This window comes from Strix aluco, chromosome 29, assembly GCF_031877795.1.
Source record: "Strix aluco isolate bStrAlu1 chromosome 29, bStrAlu1.hap1, whole genome shotgun sequence".
NCBI classification, from domain to species: domain Eukaryota; kingdom Metazoa; phylum Chordata; class Aves; order Strigiformes; family Strigidae; genus Strix; species Strix aluco.
Genome location: NC_133959.1, coordinates 6,331,507 through 6,341,947, shown reverse-complemented (window position 1 = coordinate 6,341,947; position 10,441 = coordinate 6,331,507). Strand labels below are relative to the sequence as shown.

Genomic DNA, 10,441 nt, shown 5'->3' with positions numbered 1-10,441 from the left:
AAAAGAGGGAGAAAGGGAAGAAGGACAAAGGGGAGAAAGACAAAGGGAAGAAGAAGAAGAAAAAAAAAAAGGGGGTAGTGTCTATATTCTGTAAGATATAAACAAAGACTTTGTGAGCCACTCTCAGGAAAGTAGGAAATACGAGAAGCTGGTGACGTGAGGAAGACCCGGATGGAGCGACCCCCTAGCTGCAAAGTGCGCAGACGCAGGATACACCTCTCAGAGAGACCCGATAACGGAAGGCGGAGGATATAAAAAGACGGACCCTCGGGAAGTGGGTGCGCGCCGTTGGTGGAGCAGGGACTCCCCGGCCGCCCAGCGCTGTTTTGCTTATTGCTGCTTGCTAAAATAAATAATTGAAATTTAATTTGTCCTAACTTGCATCATTTTGGCAAGATAGTCTATAACACACAGGAGGTTTAGGATTCCTGGCACGTGCCTACCCGGTGCAGGGCAGCAGCATGTCAGAGCCCCTGCAGTGGGACACACCTCGCAGGGAGCAGTTGAGGCTCCAGATGAGCACAGCTCAGCACCAGCGGCCCTGGGCCTGCACAGACACGGCTGGGCTCAGGGAACACCGGGCACCTGAAAGATGCTGCTTCTGGAGCCGGTTCAGGCTGCTCTGCAAGGGCACTGCTTGGCATCCAGGACGTGAGGGCACCGAGGCAGCCACCCCGCTCCGTGCCGGGGGGATGGGGTTGTACCCCCTCTACACTGGTCACTCCCTCACACGTGTGAGCGGGGCTGGGGACAAGAGGAGCAGGCACAGAGGACACAGTGGGGAGCCAGCCGCAGCAGCCCCATGAGCTGATCTGCAGGCACGCCGCCCTGCACCCACAGCCTCGGGGACGGGGGAGCGCAGGGAGCTCTGCACCATCTTCCCACACCCGCTGAAAACGCCAACACAGGGTTTCTGTGAGCTGGAATGAGGGGTGTCATCGGTGGAATCACTCTTCCTCATAAGTGAAAATCTCCCAGCCATTGCCTCTTCCCAGATTCCCAGAACACAATTCACCTTTTACTGGTGCTATGGAATTGCACTCATGTCAAAGAGACGGGAATTGGGCTCCCATTATGTACTTTTCCTTCTGGAGTATTACATGCAACTGTGTTGTAGCATGCAACAACATGCACTGATGTGTTGTAGCAAGTCAGAAACAGATAACCCCTATTTAAGGACAGTCTGCCGCTCCTACTACTACTTTATTAACCACACATCTCTAGACAAAAGTAACCTAAGCTACAGTATTTTGTTAAATTAGTTCTCTAAATTCCTTCTACCATAATTTGCAGAAGTAATTCTAACCTCACTTTCAATCATGAATGAAACAGTAGATCCAGATTTAGTGTGGAGGCAGATGGTATAAAAATCCCTGGATGCATATATCTTGACTGAGCTCAGCTGAAGTCATTTTGATACCACACCAACATTTTAGCCAAAAAAAAAAAAAAAGATGTTGCCAGAATTGATATGAACTCTTTGACTCTTCATCCTCACCTCCTTCCAATAGGCTGCCTTTGTAGACACAAAGGTTTTCCCCTCTACAGTGCTGCTGGTAGACTCTGATGTCACTCCTCACACCAGCATCCTTGCCAAATAAATGCAGATTTCTTCATACAAAGGCCATGGTGACACATGCGCTGCTGCGTACCGGGGACCTGAAGACGACTCCAGAGTTCTGCAGCAGGAAATACACAAAAAATCCATTCAGCTTCCACCTCTAACAAAATGTGAACACAAAGAGCATGTACGTGTGGCGTACACTTGAGGCTTCCAGTCTTTTAAGACAGGCCTTGAGCTGCTTAAATTGGAAAGTGCTTTGTAACATGCAGAAGGGGAGGAAAATATTTCAAACTGAAAATCCACTGCATCGAATTGCCCAAAATTGCAGGGACCATGACCCGTATTGTCCCTCCCAATCCAGGGTTCCTACAATTCCCTTTACAGGAGTCAAAACTGGCTGGAGATATAGTGTAACTGATGAAGTTTTCATACGCTCAAGGCATTTCACATACCCCTCTGAAGTTCTGGTACCAGATGTGGTCAGAGGCAGGATCAGATTGACTAAACCAGAAGGCTTTAAGTAAGAGTTCCCATGGGTTTTCTCTTCAAGCACCCTTTTTCCCCCCAGCTGATGAGAAACACCAAATGTTTTAGTATATAGAGAGATGGGTGGCAGTTACATATTTTAATAGCTATTAATTTTATTTCTTTCAAAAATTCAGTGAATCTTTATGCAAACTAGGTATACACACCTTTCAGCATTAGGCAAATACACCAACAAGGAAGATTATATACCTGTACATAAACAGAGAAGTAGACAGAGCTAACTTACCTTCCTTGGAGGTTGCTCTGCGTCCCTGGGTACAGTGATGGGACACAGTTGTCTCCCTCTGGTTACCCCACTTCTCACTGTGTTTCCACCTTTTTGCTGGGGTGGAGGTGGCCCTGGTATCAGGAGGTGTTAATGATGGGAGATATATGGGTCACGCATTTCACCGCATTTGGACCTTTGACTTCACTCCTCTCCTCCTGTGAAAACATTTTAACCAGGTTAAATAGGTTATGCAAAACCAGGGACCAAGTAACCATGGTTTGATGGCTCTTTACACCTAGTAAAAGGTGTACTTCTAGAACAATTCCGGAACTCGGTGCTTGCAATTTTGTTCATGAAAAGATTTCTGTGCTAAAACCCTTTCTTTTAATTCGCAAAGCAACAGGCAGATTGCTTGGAAGCGTCACCCCCATAGGTGAGAGCAGTGTGCTACTTGTAACCATGCCGAGTTCTGATCCCCAGCAGACAGAACGCCACGGCACTGCTGCACTCCCTCCGCTGGCAAGCAAGTTCCAAAGCAGCCGGAGTCTCCCAACAGTAACATCATTTGGCATCAATTATACAAGATGTGGTTCAAAATGTTTCTCCCCTGTTTGTAGTGGAGGTCTAGTCCTCCTTCAGGATGAAATGCAAACAGAGGCCCAGGGCCCTGAAAAGCAAAAGACAGCTCTAGAGAATAAATTCTGCAAACATCGCATGCTCTGGGTCTGAGCTCTGCGTCACGTCTGCATAACCTGTGACTGATCCGGCTGCTTTGTTGGCAGGGAGCATTAAGTAGAAAGTGCCAGCAAATTCTTGGAGAAGGGATCGTGACCATCACAATACAGAGCAAATGCAGGAGGGAGCTATTCGTCCAGTGTCTGCCAGGCAGTGCTCACAGCCCCATTCCAAAATCCTCCAGTCCCATGGAACTCCTAACACAAAACCAATTACACCATGTTTTTCTAGAACAGAAGACAAGTCCAAACTTCACCTGAAAGTAACTGTGTATGTATCAAGAACATGACTGGCTACTCCTAAAAGCTCTCATTCTCTGAACCTGCTAGTGTGACTTAGCAGGAGGAATGGTAAAAAAAATAAAGGAGTTTTTTTGTTACTTTGCACCTGTAGATGAAAATGAAAACTTCTAAGACTGTGTGAAAATATTTCTGAGTTCTTGGTGTTAACCAGGTGGCTGCCTCCCTCTCTACATAACAGAGAGTCTATGTGGAGGGAGAAAATTATGCATGCAGAGATTTTATACTATAAAAGATAAGTCACCACATTTTTCCTCACTGTGATCAAGAACTGGGCATTAGACCAGTAAGTCAATGTCCTGAAAATTAAGGGGAGGTTAAAAGGGAGAGTTTCAATAAAAGCTGATCACCGTTTGGAAGGCATGTTGCGTGCAGTATACAGTTCTGGGAACTACAGTACTAAAGCAGTATTATAAAGCTGTCCCTAAAATTACATTATTCTCAGAGTGAAATATGGTCTCACCCTGCCGGCAGGCTGTTGATTGAGTTCAGGTGCTGGACACTTCTGTTTAGATGTTGAAGTAGTTACAGCCTCTGCTGCAGCACTGATGGGAAGTGGTGGGAAATGGAGTGAGTGCTGCAGATCCCCTGGAGCTGTACGTGGTCACCTGGAAGTCTAGAAAAGGAAAAAGAAAACAGCTACAAAATCTCAGTGTATAGTTTCCAGTACAGAGCAGCACCATAAGGGAAAAAAAAAAAAAAAAAAAAAAGCACTGATCGAGATATTTGGAAGTGATGAGTGATTCTCAGGTACCTTCAGGAACTTAAATTTTCTAGTCTGCCTGCGAAGAGCCAGGCCCCGTTAGGCATCTCTCATTGAGCATCCAAATACTGGAGCATCCAAAATAACTCTTGACCATAAATACAGGTTTTGCTACTGTCTCCTCACAGTGCAGCCTTGAAGCAAACACGTGAGCTCACAGATACTCCCAGGAACGCAGCCGTGTGCTGCCTTTTGGTGACTTCAGCACACGCACACTGAGAGAACGCACCACCAAAGCAGGCCTATTTTTGTTCAATACTCAGCGTTTTTATGACTTTTTTAGTTCATCTCTTCCTTGTACACCCTTCAGAATACCAAGTTAAAAAACCTGTTTATCTGAGCTAACTCGCTGCCTTAGACCAGGCAGACCCCTTGGATGGGTGTTGATGTGATGATGTCCACCATCACACAGAACTACAGGTCCAAGTGTCCTCTTTCTGAAGAGGAGGTTATTCAGGACTGAAAACCTCACTTCAGTCTGCACCCATGATCATCGCTGAAATCGAGAACCAGTTAAAACTGAACCATATATTTGACCTTTGACCTTAGACTTTGGTATCATATTTCAAGAGTATATTAACATTCCTTCTCTGCCTGTTACAGATCACATATCTGCAGGTGTCGTGGTTCGAGCCCGCTGGCAGCCAAACGCCAGGCAGCCGCTCACTCACCCCCCGCCCCTGGGGCACGGGAGAGGAAATTGGAGGGGTAGAGGTGGGGAGACTCAGCGGTTGAGATAAAACCAGTTTAACAATTGAAATAAAATAAAACAACAATAATAGAAAGTAGAAATGGGTAACGCACAACGCGCCTACCACCGCCCGCTGACTGATACCCAGCCCGTTCTCAGCTGGTGATCCCGGAGAAGCCAAGATCCCGAAGAAGCAATCCCGGAAGTGAGAGAGAACCAACCCCTTCCCAGCCAACCCTCCTTTACATCCTGAGCGTGACGTTCCATGATAGGGAATATTCGCCTGGCCAGTTTGGGTCCGCTGCTCTGGCCGTGCCCCCTCCCAGGTTCTTGTGCACCCACCCACGGGCAGGACAGAGGGAGTTGGAAAGTCCTTGATCTCTTGGCAGCAACTGAACACATCCGTGTGCTATCAGCATTCTTCTCATACCTAATCCCACACTGAATCCAAAACACAGCGTTGTTCTAGCTACTAAGAAGAAAAATTAACGCTGTCCCAGCCGAAACCAGGATAGCAGGCGTCTCCCTTACGCTTCTCCCTGAAGGAAGCAGTTTGGGTTTATGTTCCAAAATCACCCAAGTCGACTCCCTTCACAGGCTGCCTTAGTCGCTGCTTCCACTGGGGTGACCTCTGCCAGTAGGGCTTCAGTCAGTAAACAGTGCCTTTGCAACTACCACAGCCATTGCTGTCTGTCATGAAAATCTCCTCCTTCCTTTACCTCATAAATGTATTATTTAAAATCAGAAAGATTTGACATTGTTTTCCAGCTGCTCCAAGCAGCAGGTAGCTTCACAATGCATTCTTCTCGATGGACACAGGCTCCTAATAAAGAAATAAGATGCTGAGTATATTTCAGCCAAAATGAGAATAACTTTTCCCATGTGAGTCCAAGTGACATCATGAGGACAAGAACCGCTGACTTCTGTGGGACTTCCATGACTCTAACAACTACAGAACCAAGCTCTACCTACATGACACCAAAGCAAAGACTTCTGAAACCTCTTTTCATTACTTACATGCTGGTTCTGCTAAACAGGGTGTGGAGAGGCAAACAACTGAAAATATGAGCTCAGTGTGCAGCTGCAGTCAAGAGCAGATAGCGTCTAGAATTACTAGAAGAACTGCAACATGTATCCTGAATTATTCATCCTGTTCTGGTTCCCCATTTCAAAACAGAAACAGTAGAACTAGAAGAGGTTGAAAAATGACAACAGCCATGAGAAGCCTGGAATGGCTTACGGGTGAAAGACTCAATAGACTGAGAATCTTCAGCTTGGAAAACTGAGAAGGAATATGAAAAAGGTATGTAAAACTACAAATACCTTGGAAAAGAACAGTTATTAAGTCTTTCCATAATGAGAACAATGGAGCACAAACAGAATTATCAGACAGCAGATACATTACTTATTGTGCAGAAATGCGAGGAAGTACCTTTTCCTACAACTCATAATTAAATTCCAAACCAAGAACACTGCAGAACCAAAATAATAAGTAGATTCAAAAGGAATTAGGTGCATGAATGGAAGTTCCCAAACTGCTGGATAGAGGAAGACGGAGACATAACCTGGGGCAGGATCATCCTCCACTTACCTGTTTCTTGTACTTTTTCCATAAACATCAGAGACAGAGCCCTTGGCTCAGCTAGCCTCTGGGCTGACCCACGGCTGTTGTTTAACCCAGGGCAGAGCTGCCGCGTCCCCTCAGCGCTCGGGAGCACTCCAGCCTTACCTTGACTTCCCGCACCTTCTCCTTCCTGCCATTCTTTGCAGGCTTCTGCTTTGCTCCTGGCTGATGATGACGCTATCAATGTAAGAGAGAAACCTCGTCAATGGACATTGTGAGATGTCACTGAAGGTAATAACACTTGCTTCTGCTCTGCTTATCACCTGCCTGCTCCCTGTTTGTTTTCCTCACCAAGCCCTGTTACAAAACCACTGTTGATTCAACCCATTTGCATGACACCTCTGTAAATTAACATTGGCAATTAACAACTGAGCATCTGTAAAGTTGTAGGGACCGACTCCATTCTTGATACGCAACAGGAATGTGCCCAAATTTTGTGTTCAGGTAAGATACATGACCATGTTCCAACTACTCTGTTTTGATTAGAATTTTTTTAAGCTAACTATCCCCGTGAATATCATCCCCCAATCTGATGAGAGCTGAAGGGCAGCACGAGAGCCAGGACAGCGTACGCTCTGATGATGGTGTGGGCTGACAACCAGAGGCCAGCGGAGGTTTCACGTGGGGATGTCAAGCACAAGGACTGTCCTTTTCCCAGCAGGACAGAGCCTTTCAGGGCACCACGAGGGTGCAGCTACCCCAAACAGTCCAGTACGAGTTAACAGCCCCTGGCTGTCAGCAGGGGAGTACCTGACACGTCGCTGGTAAATGCATACCTCTATGTCAAGGGCCTTATCAAACACGGTGTGAGCCAGGTACTCCCATACGTATCTCAGGTGTTCCTCCCGTAGAGTATTTAGCCGGTATTCCTTCTCAGGAATTATTCTTCCACTCCTCGAGATCTGCCATAAACAAATATAACGTAACTAAGAAGGACAAGACAGAATAAGGTATGTTTTTAAACAGAGCGCAATTTCCCAGTAAGGCTACTTTCTCTTCCCAGTTAGTTACCACCTCTGCTTCTGTTACGGTGCTGGAACTCGCCTTCTGAGCACAAAAGTGTCATTTCTTTGACCCTGTGGACCCCATCAGCCAGCTGAAGAGGGAAGGAGACCCCCGTCACATCTCCTAAAAGCTGTGGGCTCAGCCTTGCTTTTCAGGGGCCGCTGCCCAAGTCAGCGGAGGGCAATTAAATACTTGCCTTCCTACTGCGTAGGGGTTGCATCTGCCTGTGCTAAACAGAGTCACACCCAGGAGTGCCTAAGTATTTTTAAAAATGTTCAGCACATTCGCCTTTACCAAACACTTCAGTTTTCCATTAAAGTCTTTTAAAAAAATAACACTGAAGCTATTTAAACAGCTATTAGAGTCAAAGATGCTTAGATTTCACATTTTAAAAACCTAAGAGAATCAATAACCGAAGAGAATCAATGCTGCTGGGGGATATGGTGTAGGGAGAACTTTGTAGAGTCGGGCTGATGGTTGGACTCGATGATCCCGAGGGTCTTTTCCAACCTGAATGATTCTGTGATTCTGTAATATGATTCTGTGTATTTGCAAACTGAAAGATTTTGCAGAGGCAAACTCCAATGAGCAAAGATATGTACGCAGCAAAAACATAAAAACATTCTGAATTTACCAAAACCTCTCCATGAAATATCTTCTTCTGCTGGGGTGTGAAATACAAGCAGACTGACAGACATTCTCACACAGCCCTAATCGTGCAGCAATACAGCGACGTGTGTAATAACTTCCTGGAACTGCACTGCTGAGCAGCTCGGGGCTGAGCCACGGCTCTCCAGTATTTACACCCCACCTCAATCCACTCAGCCCCTGTTCCCAGCTCACGCAGACAAGCATCACAACTGCTGCATGACAGAGGCGCACTGGGAGCGTGTCGCACATGAAAGTATTGACACGGTAATATTTAGTAAGAAATCTAGTTTATTAATAACTAACAGGAATTTATTATTATAAAATAATTCAGAAATACTAAAAGAAAGAAAAGCGACTTATTCAGATTCTAAAATGACAAGATTCACACTAACTTACTTAACGGTACCTATATATATACATGCATGCACATAACAAGACAGACAAGCATACAGAAACAAAGGTGTTTGGATTCAGTAGAATGAACACAGAACGGACATACACACACAGAAACAAGGGTACGTACCCACACACACACACACACACACAGAGTAAAGAGAAGCTAGCTCAAAGAAAATCTCCCTCTCGAGTTTAGAGCAAATACTCACAATGCCTTGGCATTCCTCAACGGGCGATAATTGAGACTCGAGCAGGGGACTTCGCCCTGGCCTTCCGTCTGGAGCAGACGACACCTTAAGGGTTTGGTACCTGAGAGGCGTCCCAGCTCAGGGGAGATTGCTGGTCACAGGCCCGCTGCGATCCAGGAGAGCTCAAAGGGTCTCCCTTGTGGTCGCCATTTATAGGGTCCAAGATAATTGACTTTTGTCAAATACCTTCTGGTGCCTTCCAGCAGTTACACAAGAATTTGATTAATGTGCGACTCTGTTATTGTTCCCATTTGACCACATCCCAGGCACAGGTGTGCCAGGCCCTTAGGAGTTGATGGGCCATTTTAACCATTTCCGAGCAATCGGGAGGGGCAGGAGCCAGGCTCGTTAACATTGTCAGTCCTTATCTCCACAGATTGGTGTATAGCTCGGGGAATGTGGGTGGAATCGCACCTAGCACCAAGCAGCCCAACAAAGAGGGTCGGGGGGGTAAGAATTGCACCACCACAGAGCGTGAGCGTGATCCTCCACGGAGCGTGGCCTCGACCCGATGGTCAGCGTGGCACTCCTGGCGTGCCACCCTCACCCACCAGCAGCCTGCAGGCCAGCGCCTTCACAGCCCCAGGCGGCCCTCAGGCCCGAGACGCGCCCAGCGCCAGCTACAGCATCTCCTCAGCTGTCACCAGTCTCTTCAAAAACCGCTCAGCACATGGAGCTGAGCCCCAAGCCCCGCTTCACCTGTGCTTCTGCCTTTCTGACTCCAGTAGCGCAGCCGTGAGCGCCACAGCCCTGTGTCCCTGCGACATCCAGCTGACCAACGGCAGAGAACAATGGAGTGGGGAATGCTCTGATTAAACAACTTGCCCTCGGTCACAGTGTGATCGTGTGGCTTTGATCTGGCACAGCACAATTGCATGAGTTTGGCTGGTCAAATTCTTACCAACGACAACACATACCTCTAACAAATGAACAACAGGACTATCAGGGATTTGACTTGCACAATATTAAGAGAAACATATAATTCTTTACTTTTTTTCTCAGAAAAGGAAATTTTTCAGTCTCACCAGTCCTGATCTCCGAAGATGTCGTGTTATCCGGGGACTGTTGAAGTACTCAACCAAGTGTTTGTCCCTCAGGCTATTGTAGGTTTCCAGTAATCTGAAATAAAAGCAATACAGATCCATATAAGCCCCTTGACAGCCAAATTATTACAGCTTAATTTACAGAGACCTGCGCAATAGTTCGCTGCACAAAATGCTGTCTTGTTGAATCATGCCCAACATTTTGTCCGGTAAATGCCCATCAGATTATGTAGAAACAACATCTTATGGCCTCCAGAAGATTTCTATCAGAAACAAGGGACGTCTACAACAGCCTCCTCAGATAACAGACTCTTCCGAGATTGTAGAGAGCACTTCCAAGACTTGAGAGAGACCGACCAGACAGAACTGCGACGGCTCTCAAGTGCTGTTCAGTCCAGCAGACTCCCGGGACTGCGCTGCTGTAGAGGCCAGAATGGTTGGGCTGGGCTACTCTCTGCTGGGCTCTTCCCCTTCCCAGAGCCCTGGCGTAGGGCTGCCAAGTCCTCCTCTGTATCCAGAGCAATAAAAATGAATGCAAGGCCTCCTCAAGTCTCTTCCAGTTCCCGAGTCAATACACTAAAGGTTCTCTAATGCGTACCTTCAACAATCCAAAGTGAACAAATTGCATCTCTCTCCTATTTCTTGGTGAAAAACTGTAAGACCAACAA

At 46.6% G+C, this 10,441-nt stretch overlaps 2 long non-coding RNA genes across 2 annotated transcripts; both read right to left on the bottom strand.

Moving 5' to 3' along the window:
* Positions 1 to 2,022: 2,022 nt before the first annotated feature.
* LOC141916481 (uncharacterized) lies at positions 2,023 to 4,214 on the bottom strand. Its single transcript, XR_012621136.1, has 3 exons — positions 3,816 to 4,214; positions 2,337 to 2,533; positions 2,023 to 2,132 (listed from the first exon to the last, which is right to left on the bottom strand). It is a non-coding gene; the product is annotated as an uncharacterized LOC141916481 (long non-coding RNA).
* A 2,122-nt stretch (positions 4,215 to 6,336) lies between these two features.
* On the bottom strand, positions 6,337 to 9,834 carry LOC141916369 (uncharacterized). Its single transcript, XR_012621107.1, has 3 exons — positions 9,756 to 9,834; positions 7,207 to 7,332; positions 6,337 to 6,607 (listed from the first exon to the last, which is right to left on the bottom strand). It is a non-coding gene; the product is annotated as an uncharacterized LOC141916369 (long non-coding RNA).
* Between the last annotated feature and the right edge of the window lie 607 nt (positions 9,835 to 10,441).